Source organism: Lissotriton vulgaris, chromosome 7 (genome assembly GCF_964263255.1).
Source record: "Lissotriton vulgaris chromosome 7, aLisVul1.2, whole genome shotgun sequence".
Taxonomy (NCBI): Eukaryota; Metazoa; Chordata; class Amphibia; order Caudata; family Salamandridae; genus Lissotriton; species Lissotriton vulgaris.
The window spans coordinates 1,509,159,080-1,509,172,335 of NC_141695.1; the positions used below are offsets into that span (position 1 = coordinate 1,509,159,080).

General features: G+C 48.8%; 1 protein-coding gene across 1 annotated transcript in view; it reads right to left on the reverse strand.

Moving 5' to 3' along the window:
* Positions 1-13,256, reverse strand: part of MTO1 (mitochondrial tRNA translation optimization 1) — a 342,142-nt gene that overhangs the window by 9,179 nt on the left and 319,707 nt on the right. The window lies entirely within an intron of this gene.

Consider the following 13,256-nt stretch of genomic DNA (forward strand, 5'->3'; position numbering starts at 1 on the left):
CTCCTGAAGACGGCGGTTACTCGCCGAAACGCACGTAGAGACTGAGGACGATAATAAATGGACTGTATAGACATGAAAATGTGTGTTTTTAACTACAAGACTGGTGTTTATCACCCTTAAATCTGTATTGTGTTCCTTTTATGTTACTGTGTATGCTTTTTAAAACCAAAGGAGTGACCTTTCTGCCCACGTGTTCAATTATCTGTTTGCTGCTCTCCTTTTTTTAAAAAAAATGATAATTTGTGATATATTGTCATTTATGTACATGTTTTAATTGGAATAATTATACATAGATATTTTTAATCAAGAATTTGGTTGTGGTTGTGCATCAAGGTTCTATTGCATGCTGAATCCCTCAGTTTATTTAAATATTTTTAGTTATTGTGTTGCCTAGGAAATTGTCAATAATCTGTATTTACCCTGTCCTAGGAACATTATGTGGAATCAGGGGGTCCTTGTTTTATTCTACACCTGACTTACTCCAGTCTTGGTGCTGCAGGGGGCCAGCTGCAGATGGGGAAGGTCAATCCAATTTTAACTCACACCTTGTGCTGTTCATCTCACAGCTAACAAGTTGTTCAAGCGATGCTGTCTCTAAATATGACCTGTACTTGCACGTGCTTTTTTGGTTTGTGCAAAAAAGCCACATGCTCTGCCTACTGTATTCCTCCCTCACAACGGCAGATTCTGGCAGAAGCACACCAAACCAACGAAGGTGACTTATGGGATAAGTAACGTAAAGCCTAACGCATGGCTTCTTCTCACACGCCTGACGCAGTAACAATCAACTGCGCGTCTGCCATTCTCAACTACAGCACCCATTAAGTGATCCGATCCGAAGGTATATGTTGAATTGGCTATACCCAATTTAAAATGGCCAACGTACCTCAAAGTCGCTAGTAAATAGCACCCTGGTACCCAGGGCATATAGGTTAGAGGTGTACCCCAGGGCTTGCTACACTGATTGTGTCACCCTGGAGGCCTTCCCAAGTAAAACAAGTCCCCTCAATCTGCCACTGCAGCCTGATAGAGCAGCCATGCACTGCTACTCAGACTCAGACTCTGCCATTGACAGCAATGGCAAGGCCACCACTTCCCTTGGGCATGTTTGCATATCACCCCTCTGGCAGGCCTACCGAGCCTTAAATGCAGGGTGCAACATGACACAGGCAAGGTATGTGCTTTACATGTCCTGATAGTAAAACACACAAAACAACCATTTTTACTGAAGAAAGACTTGGCCGTCCGATTGGCAAGTACAGGGTAACATAAAAAAAAACTCCACTGAGCCAACTCCTGAACAGTGCAACCAAAGTGGGAACTCCAAGGAATCAAACAACTCGTTACATTAAGCCCGGCTTGTATCTTAAGCTGAAATTAATGTAACTTGTTGCAGTGTGCAGCTTTAGCAGAGCTGCCACTTTGTTGCCTTTAAAACTCCTGTGCCTTCCCGGGCACACATGGAGCCTGCTCCACGAGACAACTTTCTGCCCTCCTGGAGAGACATGCAAAGACTCTGAGGAAGGAGAACAATGAGGGATTGAAGGCCAGGGAGGTATCCCCTCGTTCCTGCAGGAAGCCACTTAGGTGTTAGCCCCAAAAAGCAAGCTTCAGAGGTGAAGCCTACTTTGAAGATCTGAACTACAACGTAGGACACCAGGGGGAGGGCCCCTCCATTGTTGCGGTAGACAGGCTGGCATAGGGAACAGAGAGGGGAAACCCGTTCCCAAACCGGTTTCCCCAGGGATGTGTAGCCCTGAGATAGCCACACTTGGAGGGAGGGCTAGGGAAGTCTGTATACCAGGAGAGGGATCTTGCCATCTTGGGAGTGGACAGAATGGTGAATTCTGGGATAGCCAGATGCCTCACTCCACACCAATTAGTCACCAGGTGGAAGGGAACCTGGTAGCCCATTGGCTAACAACTGAATCATATCATGAGGGCACTTTTGAAGCATAAAGAGGGAACCCATGGCACGCAGACATCCGATATCAACCAACTCAGAAGAAGGTCCGAAGGACTGCCCTGCTGCAAAGAGGGATCAGCGAAAAGAGGCTGCACCGACGAAGACTCCACATGGTGGCTAGCAAAGAGAGGTATTGGGCCTGACTTGTCCTGCTCAAAGAGAAGTCATCTCCTCAGGCAAGTCAAGCCCAGAGAAGTCCAAGGGCCACCTGACTGGCCTCTTGTTCGCAGCACGGACCCAACAGCTGAAGAAGCAAGTTGGGAAGAGTTGGTAACCGAAAGTATTCAAGCAACTGCCAACACCTTCGTGCAGCACCAAGGACCACGTCCCGATGCACAGAGTTGCACCAGAGTTTGCAGAATGCTGGAGTTGTCTGAGAGTTGCTGGCACCCTAAGAAGGCGAGTTATTGGCTCAGGATGAATTGGTCTGTGAACGCGACAATGGGCAACTGGTAGTCCATTGGTGACTGGACTTTTGCCTGACCGAAGAGGAGCTTGTTACAGAATTATGAGGCAACATTTGTCTTTTGTGGAGATGCACGTGACAAAGCTCAGTTTTGCAAGGCTCTAAAGCACATTCTGATGTCTGGATCAGCAAAAACGTGTGGTTGCAATTCCGTGAGACATTGTTTTTAACGGAGATATGCACTGTAGTGGTCCTGGAGGAAGATCCTTGAAAGCTTAGTTTAGCCAACTTCTATTTACCAAATTTGTCCCCAAAGTCCTTGCGCAACTGACTAATGATATTTTTTGCTAGCAGGTGGAGTTTTTCTTTCGGGAGAGAATTTCAACATGATTACTGATTAGATGTGGAAAAGGACTTCAGCAAGGTTCGAGGGGGCACACTTCCAAGTCTACTAGGGAATTACCGAAATCCCTCACCTTAATAGATGTTTGGAGATAGATAGAAAACGCAGAACAAAGGAAACAAACAGAATGGATGCTAGGCTAGAGTACTTATTCATTCGCAGATCACTTGGCAACAGATTAAAAGGCAGACTTCCAGAATATCCACCTCTCTGATTACAGTCCAAACCAGAACATACTAGACCTGGGAGACCGACACGGTACAGACTTAACCACTCTCCCCTCTGCAGCCCGTTAGAAAGAAACTAGTGCAAAAATGCTTCTTCCCCCCGGTAGATGGCAATTTGCTGCTTGGTCCATCACGACAGAACTGACTGTCCATGCAGTAATGCTTCGTGAATGTATGGAGGGATGTCCATGTGGCAAGTTAGTAGATGTCCAGGACAGGTGACCAGTGGACTAAAGCAGTGGTGGTATCCTTGGCCCTTGTAGAGTGAGCCTTCAAACCCTTAGGTGGGTGTTTCTTTGTCAATGCTGAGCACTATCCAGGTTTCTGTAAAGCCTTCCATTCTTTCCGGCAAACTCAATGAATAGTTGGTCTTTACTGCGATCAATGAAGAAGGAGAGAGCTCGCTTAGAGTCCAAACGATGGAGTCTCACCTCTTCATTGGAAAGATAAGGTCCAGGTCAGGGAAGAATTTGGTATATGGAGGGTGAACCAACAGAGCCTAAAGATCACTGACCTTCCTGAGTGATGTAATGGCCAGTAATAAAACTGTTTTGATGGTCAAGAGCCACTAAGAGCAGCTATGTAGGTGCTCAAATAGAGAACACGTGAAGTAAGTAATGACTACATTAAGATTCTATTGGGCACAAGGGGATTAGGTGGAAAGAAATACTGTAAACCTTTCAAAAAGTAAGTCACAACTGCTGACTGGAACATAGGAGGGCTGATCTTGCAACTGCAGAAAAGGCAAAATTGCTGACAAATAGCTCTTATCAGTGCCCAGGGCACAGCCTTACCAGGTTAAAGATAGAACAAACAGGAACACCTTCCTCAAAAGTGCAGCGAGAGGGGTTCCACATGGAGTAAGAAACACCAGGCCACCAACGTCTTCCAACAGAAGGTGTAGACAGTTTTAGTGGATGGACGCTTTGCTGCCAAGATGACAAAACAAACTTTGGGAGGGAGATTGAAAACCCTCAACTGTCACTGCTCAACCTCCAGGCATGAAGGTGGCGCGTACACAGGTTCTGGTGCAGAACCCTGCCCTTTTGGTGCACCAAGAGGTCATCCCAATGGGCCATTCTGACTGGAAACCAGATGCTCAAGCTCAGGAGTTCAGGATACCATACTCTCTTTGCCCAATCTGGAGTCACTAGTATGACTTCGGCCTGGTCGATCCTGATCTTCTTGAGAATTCTGGGCAGGAGTCCTCAGTTCCACTTAAGGCAGGACGCTGCTCCGAGTCACAGCTGCTTTGGAAACTACAGCACACAGAAGTGCTGACATTGTGCATTCTCGTCTGTGGAGAACAGATCAAGCCAAGGTTCTCCCGAGTCTTGTAAAAGACCTAGCACCACCTCCTGATCTAAATGCTATTCGTGAGCCGAGAGGCATAAGTGTCTGAGTTTGTCCACCCTGGCATTCAGGGAGCCTGCTAAGTGCGGCACGACCAGGAAGATGTCTTAGCGCTCCAGTCAAGTCCAGAGGCGCAGAGCCTCCTATCACAGGGTCCCCAGCCAGACGATTTTTACAATATCACATAGCGGTGGTGTTGTCCGTGAACATCTGAACCAGTCTTCTCTTGAGGGACGGAAGGAAGGCTTTCAATATAAAGCAAATAGCCCTCAACTCCAACAAACTGATGTGGAGATGAGACGGGACTCTGCCAGAGACCAGAGTCCTTTGATCTCCACCTCTCCCAGGAGGCCACCCCAACCCAGGAGTGACTCATCTGTCACTACCATGAACTCTTGGTTTTGAAGGGAGAGGATTCTGGTGCTGACCCAATCATGGGTTTGTGAGCCACCACTGACAATCTTTTGAGTTCCCTCAGGTATCTTGACCAGGCAGGAAAGATTCCCCTGTGGCTGCTCCCACTGGGACTTCAGATACCAGTACAGAGCCCGCATATGTCATCAGGCATGCTTTACCAGCAGGATGCATGAGGCCATGAGAGCCAGCAGCCTCAGAGTCAGGCTCACCAAAATCCAGGATATAGGCTGAAACATTTGAATCATAGCCTGAATATCCCAGACACACTGCTCCGGAAGATAAGCACATAAACTGCAGTGTCCAGAGTGGCTCTGATGAAAGAGTCAGGTGTGACTTCAGCATGTTGATAGTGAACCCTAGCGAATGCAAAAGGTTTGCCATAGTCTAGAGGTAGGAAACAACCAGTCGTTGAGGGGGAAGTGCAAACTGGAACCTCTGACCTCTACAGAGGTTCTACAACAATCACTATTATTTTCATGAACACCCGAGGGGCACTGGTGAGGCCAAGGGGGAACAGAGTGAACCAGAAATGCTTGCGCCCCATGGTGAACCACAGGTAGTGCCTGTTGGCCGGTAGGACTGGATATGGATATAGAAATGTGCATCCTCCAGATCCTGCGATACCATCCAGTCTCCGGGATAGAAGACAGACAGATCTTGAGCATACTTTAGCATCTTGAATTTCACTTTCTTGAGAAATAAGTTGAGAGCGCAGATCTAGTATAGGGATAGGGCAGAGGCCTGCGTTTTGTTTTGCACCAGAAAGTAGCAGCAATAACAACCTAGCCCTAATTATGGTGCAGGCACCCTCACAATAGTTCCTTTGGTCAAAAGAGCTTGCACTTCCTGATAGATTATGGAGAGATGTTCTTGGGATTGGGGGAGAGGCTGCGGCGTGTCCACAAATGGTAGGGAGTTTCCCTTCTGCATAATCTGAAGCACCCACTTGTCAGATGTAATCGCCAACCACTGAAGCAGGTGGTGCCTGATTCTCCTGCCATTGGGATGGCTGTGCACAATGGAGTGCACAATAAAGCGGTTTAGAGGCCCCGGCAGTCAGAGGGGCAGGGGACTGGCCAGCATGTTGGGACTTGCTCCAGCATCCTTTTTGGGCTCAACAACCTTGTCTTTGAAAGGGCTGGGCAGGCTACTGGACCGGATATGGCTTTTAATGTTAGCCTGGTGATTAAACAGGCGGAGCCATTTAAGGGGATGTTTGTGCCAGTGGACTGTAACCAGGGGTGGTGGTGCAGCTCTACCACAGAAGCTATGGCTCTACCAGGGAGTCTGTGGAGTTCAGTCCATATGGATTGCCAACTTACTTGGCAGTGTTGCCTTCTGAGCAAATCACTTTAGCTCCAAGTGTCTCCATTTATTGTTTTTTTACCAAAATTAGGGGCGCTTAGAAAACTAGGATTGAATCCCATTTGTGACTCACGTATTAAAAGTAATTGGCCATCTTACCTCTGCACTCATGAGAGAGTTAACCAAGGCCAGGGAACTACTTTGCCTTTGTAAAACATTAAAAAGTGTTATTGTGGGATAATGAAAAATATTAAGAGCTATACGAGAGTAGCTGCTTCTAAAGTCAGACAATGCCTAGCTAAATATATCTTGATTCAGGTTTCACCAAGTTGTGAATCTGATAGAGAGTTTGGGCTTAATAGATATGATCTAGAACAGGTGTGAAGTGGTTCATGCCGTGTCGATGGGGTGGAAAGAACTGTGGCAGATGCCAACTCCACCTTTCAGGAGGGGGAGCACATATCTCAGTCCCCTCCATCTTGAAGATGAGAGGACTCGGCCAATTAGAGAGAGGCTCATGCTCCCACCCACTGGAGTGTGGCACAATAGGGGTTGTTGCCACCCCAAGGAAGGGACCCATTGGTCCAGACCTGCACACCCCTTTAACACCTTAAATGTAGTATATAGGGGTGACCCTCAACCTTGCCTCCTCAGACTCAAGAATGAAAGAAGAAGGACTGAAGAGCTGTGCTGACCCAGGAAGGAGAAGAGGACACCGCCTTCCTTGGCCCCAGCCCTACCAGCCTATACTGTCTAGGACCTGCCTACCACAAGAATCCTGGCGAGTCCAGCAGCCAGCAACCCCCAGAGCTGGGAGACCTGCCCTGCGACCTTCCCACAGACTGTCGCCCGTGGGCACCGGATTTGCTCAACCCAAGACTCACCTCCAGAATCAGAGTTTCGTCGACTCTGCAATTCTGCACCCGATGCCCACAGCTCGAGTTTGAGTGGCCCAAAACCCCAAGGAGGTCTACCCAGCGATCCTGACTTGGGATCTGGTGATCCCCGACCTCCCTTAAAACTCCCACCGATGCCTGCAACCACAAACCGAAGGGTCCCCCACCGCGACCGGAGCTGGTAAGAAAATCCGACGCCAGAAGACACCCCTGCAATCTACGCCCCATGGCCTTTGGTGGCCCAACCTACGGTGTCCAGGCATCCCCAAAGATCCCAACTTACCACTCGAGCTGGTGGTCACCTTCAGGAAATCTCCCTGCTGGAGCCTGCAGCGAAGATCTCCATTGGAAAGCACAGGGTCCCAACTACCACTAGTGGTGCAGCAGCTGTGCTGGTCATTGGCCCCTGCAGTGCTGACCTTAACCCTAGAAGCTTGGCTCCCACAACTGAGTGGCCTGCTCGTCAGCAAACACTAACCAAAGGCCCCATTGGCTAAGATTGGGCACTGCATTATTCACCCGGCCACCCCAGTGCCGCTGGTGGTGCAACTTGAGTGTCTATATAGACCTTGGTCCTAACCCCCAAAGCTCACCCTCGTGAGTCAAGTACTTACCTCCAAAACCGATAACCATTTTTCCTATAAGAACCCATGTTATAAGATTTTGGGCCTAAAATTGTTCCAAGTGTGAAACTGTTAATGTATTAACATGTATCATTTGATATTAATTTCGAAAGCAATGCCCTACACCTCTTCGACAACCATGACGAAATGGCCATGGGTACCAGCAGTTCTCTGTGCTACTGTACTGTTCATGGTGTCTGCAGATTTCACATAAATACCTCTTACTTCAAAGTAGGAACATTGAATGAGATTGAGTCTTAACTTTTAATACATGATTGGCAATATAACCAAACATCTAGGAGAATGCAGCAGAGGTCCCCAACCTTTTCTGTAATAAGAGTTTCTTATGTTCTATGAATACCGTTCCGAGCTACTGTTATTACCATTGTCCTAGTGAGCATATCAGAAAAGATTACATTAGCGACCATCTATTCAAGATTACCAGCAGTAATCACCTCAGTGCCACAGACTGTGTTACCAGCACTAATTTAAAAAAGGCTATATCAATTTAGAATGCCTCTACCTGGGTAATACATACTAGCCATAGCAGTAATGGACAAGTTACTTACTTTCGGTAACGCCTTATCTGGTAGAGAAATGATCCTTACCATTGACCTTCCCAGCGCCAGGCTGGATCCGGAAGATTTTTCTTAGCAGTACCCCTGTGCGCTGGTAGATGGCGTTGGTTGCTCCATGTGACTTTGTCGTGTTCGGCTTCGTTGTGATGTCTGCGTCGTTAACATAACTGCGACTCTGGCGAGCTGATGTCAGTACTTTTCATGACCATCCACGCCAGAAACGCAGAGCCATAAAGCGACTGACCATGGTGTGTTAAAAAGAAAAGCTAGGGCCCTGAAGGGGAACAGCCCTGACACTAAAACAATTCCGCAGAGTGGGGAGGATGGGTGGGTCGGTAAGTAATATGCGGCTAGATTTCTTACCTTTGAACAGATACCCAAGCAATACCTTCCCCGGAGGTGGGCCAGCGGAAATGCTTTAAACCAGGAAATTCTGCAAGACGAAGCAGCTAAACAGGCCCTTCCTGTGAACCTAAGAATCCAGGCAATAGTATCTGACAAGCGTGAGCAGAGACGCCCACGTGGCTGCTTGGGAGATATCAGTAAATGGAACACCACACTGGAGCTACAGGACGCTATATGTAATTCCTCGGGCCAGGATCCTTGATGATTGTATGACTACAGGTCTGCCCCTCTGCCTGCACTCCTGGGAGGTGCGTGGTCCTCCAAAATTTGGTTGGACATCTGATTGATGTAACGCCACACTGAGGATAAGTATATCCATAAGGTGTAGTTTTCTAATGAAATATTTTTAACATTTTGATTACTTTTCGGTTTGTTTTTCCAGGGAGGGAATTTACACTGTTGGTTTACCCTGAAGAAAGCCACGGACCCTTGGGCCGTCTGTTGGCTGAAACACGTTGGCAAGTACTATCCTTGGAACACCCTTCATTTGTCTTTAATAGCTACCACTACTCCATATTAAAGGGATACTGGGAGTTGTTGGTGTTTTTTTAATCTTTAACCGCCCTGGCCTTTTCGTCTAAGTACTCCCTGAAACACGGTCAAGCCCACCTTGGCCTTTAGGAGCCAGGGTGAACCAGATGATGAAGCATGCCACTACTAGTGTGTGTGAGGGTTATTATAAAAGAGAGGTACTGCTCCCAATAGTGGTAGTAGCAGTTAACTAAGTTCACCTCCTGATAGTGAATTGTGCCTCTACCTCTCTTATCTACTCTCTACAGGGCTGGATACCTTTTTTGATTAGTATATATTGTTTGGGAGGACGTATCTTTCCCTGGAGGTTCTACACAAATTTCAGTCATGGTGTGTAGACATTACCTCTCAACCCTTGAATGGTCCTTGTGCCTCTTTTTGTATACACGTACTGTGGTGGCTGCCTTCGACCCGGTGGAATGGGCCGTAAGGCCTTCAGGAAGCTGCTCCTAGCCAAGGCGCAACATATTTTAATACAGAGGATAACCCAACGTGAGACGGTCCTCTTTTAAACCCGTACATCTATTCTTTGCTCCCACGTACCCTATAAAGAGTTGGTCATCCACCCTGAACTCATTGATGCGATCAAGGTAGAACGATAATGCTCTTTTTGGATCCAGACGGTGGAGACGCTCTTTTTCTTTAGAAGGGTGCCGAGGTGCCTCGAACGTGGGCTGAGTAACAGACTGTCCCAGATCGAAGGGTGTTGCAACCCTAGGAAGAATAGATGTCCTAATTCACAGTACCACTTTGGCCGGAAAGACAGTCAGGTAAGGAGGCTGTGATGACAGTGCCTGCAGTTCGCCCACCCTGCTGGCAGAGGTGATTTCCACCAAAAAAGCTGTTTTGAAGTAAGTAAGGACCACATTTAGGTCCCCTTGTGGCATTGGAAAAGGAGAAGGGGGACACAAATGTGTTAATACCTTAAAAAATCTATGCACTAGAGGGGATTTAAAAAGTGAAGTCTGATCTAGCAGCCGAAAAAAGCTGATAGGGACGCAGGGTAGACATTTAGAGTGCCCCGAGAAGAGCCCTGATAGGCCAAGGAAAGGATAAACAGAAGAACATCTGACAGAGAGGCAGATAAGGGGTCAATAGACCTTTCTGTACAATATTTACAGAATCTGTTCCATCGGCAGGCGTATGTCGAATTTTGTAGCGGGACACCTGGCTGCCAGAATAACTTCGCAGACTTTGGGAGAAAGTCAAAAACTGTCAACTGTCGTTCCCAATCTCCACGCAAGGAGGAGGAGAGTGGGCAGGTTCAGGTGGAGGCCCTCCCCTGCTGCTACGAAAGAGGAGCCTCCCGAAGGGGTAGCCTGATCGGATGATTGATGCTCATTGCCAGAAGTACGGGATACCAGACTCTGAATGCCCAGTCTGGAGCCACAAGAACTACTTGTGCCCAGTTGCTACTGATCTTCTTGAGCATTCTAGGCAGGAGTGGTATGGGTGGAAAGGCATACAGAGGCCTGAGCTCCACTCGCGCCGAAAAACGTTGACGAGCTAGAGTGGTCTTGAAAATGTCAATGCGCAAAAATGCTGACATTGAGGGTTCTCTTCAGAGGAGAACAGATCTATCCAAGGCTCTCCCCGCTCCTGAAAGAGACCTTGTACCACCCCTGGATGGAGAGCCACCCATGACCCGCAAGGCACTGTTGGCTCAGTTCATCTGCTGTGGCATTCAGAGAACCGGCCAGATGTTGAACCACCAAGGTAATGCCCTGTTGTTCCAGCCAAGTCCAGAGATGCAGGGTCTCTTGACAGAGAGTCCACGGCCCTACACCGCCCAGTTTGTGGCAGTACCACACGGCGGTAGTGTTGTCTGTGAACACCTGAACCAGCCTTCCCTTGATGGACGGAAAAAGACTTTCAGTGCCAATCGGATCGCTCACAGCTCCAATAGGTTGATATGGAGCTTGGCTTCCGCCGGAGACCTGAGTCCTCTGATCTCCATCTCCCCCACATGGCCACCACATCGGAGAAGAGACGCATCCGTCACTACTGTGAGATCTTGATGGGGAAGGGAGAGGGGTCTGCCTCTGACCTAATCACGGTTTGTCAGCCACCACTGCAGGTCTTTTGCAGTGCCCTCCGATTTCTGAACCAGGTTGGTGAGATTTCCACAAAGCTGTCCAAATTGAAATTCAGGTCCCACTGCAGAGCCCGCATGTGCCATGTGGCAGAGTCCACCAGTGGGATGCAGGAGGCCATGAGGCCCAACAGCTTCAGAGTCAGTCTCACTGAAATCCAGGATAGAGGCCGATACATGGGCATCATGAATATCCTGAACTCGCTGTTTGGGAGGATAGACCCATAAGTGCACCAGGTTCTGAACCGTTCCGTTGAAAGGAAGCATTTGAGAGGGAATCAGTTGTGACTTCGGCACGTTGACCGTGAACCCCAGTGAATGCAGGAGGTTCGTTGAGTCTGGAGGTGGGAGACAACTGCTTAATACGAGCCTGCCTTCTACAGCCAGTAGCAGAGATAGGGGAAGACGGAACCCCTGATCTCCTCAGACAGGCTGCGATCACCGCTATTGCCTTGATGAACACTGGTGAGGCCAAAGGGGAGCACGGCAAACTGAAAGTTGCTCGTGGCTCACTGTAAACCACAGGTAGCGACGATGGGCAGGCAATACGGGGATATGAAAATTAGCATCCTGCAAGTGCGGCGCTACCATCCAGTCTCCCGGGTCCAGGGCAGACAGGACCTCAGCAAGGGTGAGCGTCTTGAACTTCTATTTGAGGTCGTTTTTGAGGGCTGAAGTTGAGAATAGGACGAAGGCCTCCACCCATCTTTGGAACCAGAAAATAGCGGGAGTGACAATCATAGCCTATTTCTGACCCAGAAACCTTCTCTATAGCTCCCTTGGCCAAGATAGTTTTGACTTCCTCACAGAGTAGAGCACAGTGATCCTCCGTCAGCGGATTAAAAACTGGAGGCATGGATGGAGGAGTAGTCTCAAAGGGGAGGGAGTAGCCCCGTCAGACTATTTGCAATACCCACCTGTCTGAGGTGATGTCCCGCCAGTGGTGGAGATGATGACGTATTCTGCCACCAATGGGCGTGAATGATCCTTGGGTATCGGACCGGGAGGGTTTTGCAGTGGAGGAGGGGATTGTGGCTTGGCTTGACTTCTGGCCAAACGACCCTTGGGGTCAGAGTGAACTGTGCCCATGGCCCGCAGAGGTTGCTGAAGGTGTGGGCCTTCTGACTGGAATGGGGTTGGTGCGGTTGGTAGCCCCTTTAGTAAACACGAAAGGAGTAAAAAGCAGGCACAGGCTGGGATGTTGTAGTGAGGCCCAAGGACCGGGCCGTAGCCTGCGAGTCCTTAAAACGCTCAAGTGCTGCATCTGATTTGTCTCCAAAGAGACAGGAGCCATCAAAGGGCATGTCCATGAGATTAGCCAGGACATCCCCTGAAAAACCAGACGTTCTCAGACAGGCGAGGCAACGTATGGCTACCATCGTGGAAATCACTCTGCCCAGAAAGTTTGTCGTGCCCAAGCCACATTGGATGGCGAACTTCGCTGCATCTCTCCCATCTGAAATAGCCTGGGAGAGCAGAATCCAGTCCTCCTCCGAGACACTGAGCAGCACCTGCGCAACCGTGCCCCGTAAGGAATGGGAATAACGGCCCAAAAGGCATGCAGTGTTCACCGACTGCACTGCTAGACTGGCAGAAGAGAAAATCTTCCTTCCAAAGATTCCAGTCTCTTGAATTCCCTGTCCAGGGGTACGAAAAGGAATGCGCCACTGGAAATGGAAGCTTGAACCACCGAGCTTTTTGGGGTGGGCGGTGAGGAACAGCGGGCAATCATTCTGTTTACAGGAGCCCTGTGCTGGGCTTGGACCAGGTTCCCAGAAGAACATCGGTCAAGGCATCATTGAAAGACAGCAAGGGTTCTGAAGTGGAGACACCAGGCTGCAGGAACTCTGTCAAAGGTGTTAGTCTTGACTGCCACTGTAGGGAGCTGCAGGTCCAGGACCTCCGCAGACCTATGCACCACCATAGCAAATTATGCCCCCTCACCAGTACCCAGGTTAGTGGGAGACAGCATGCCAGAATCTGGGGAGATGTCCAGGCCACTTGCATCACCCAGTTCCTTATACCAGTCCATCTCTTGAGGTTGCAGGATCTCT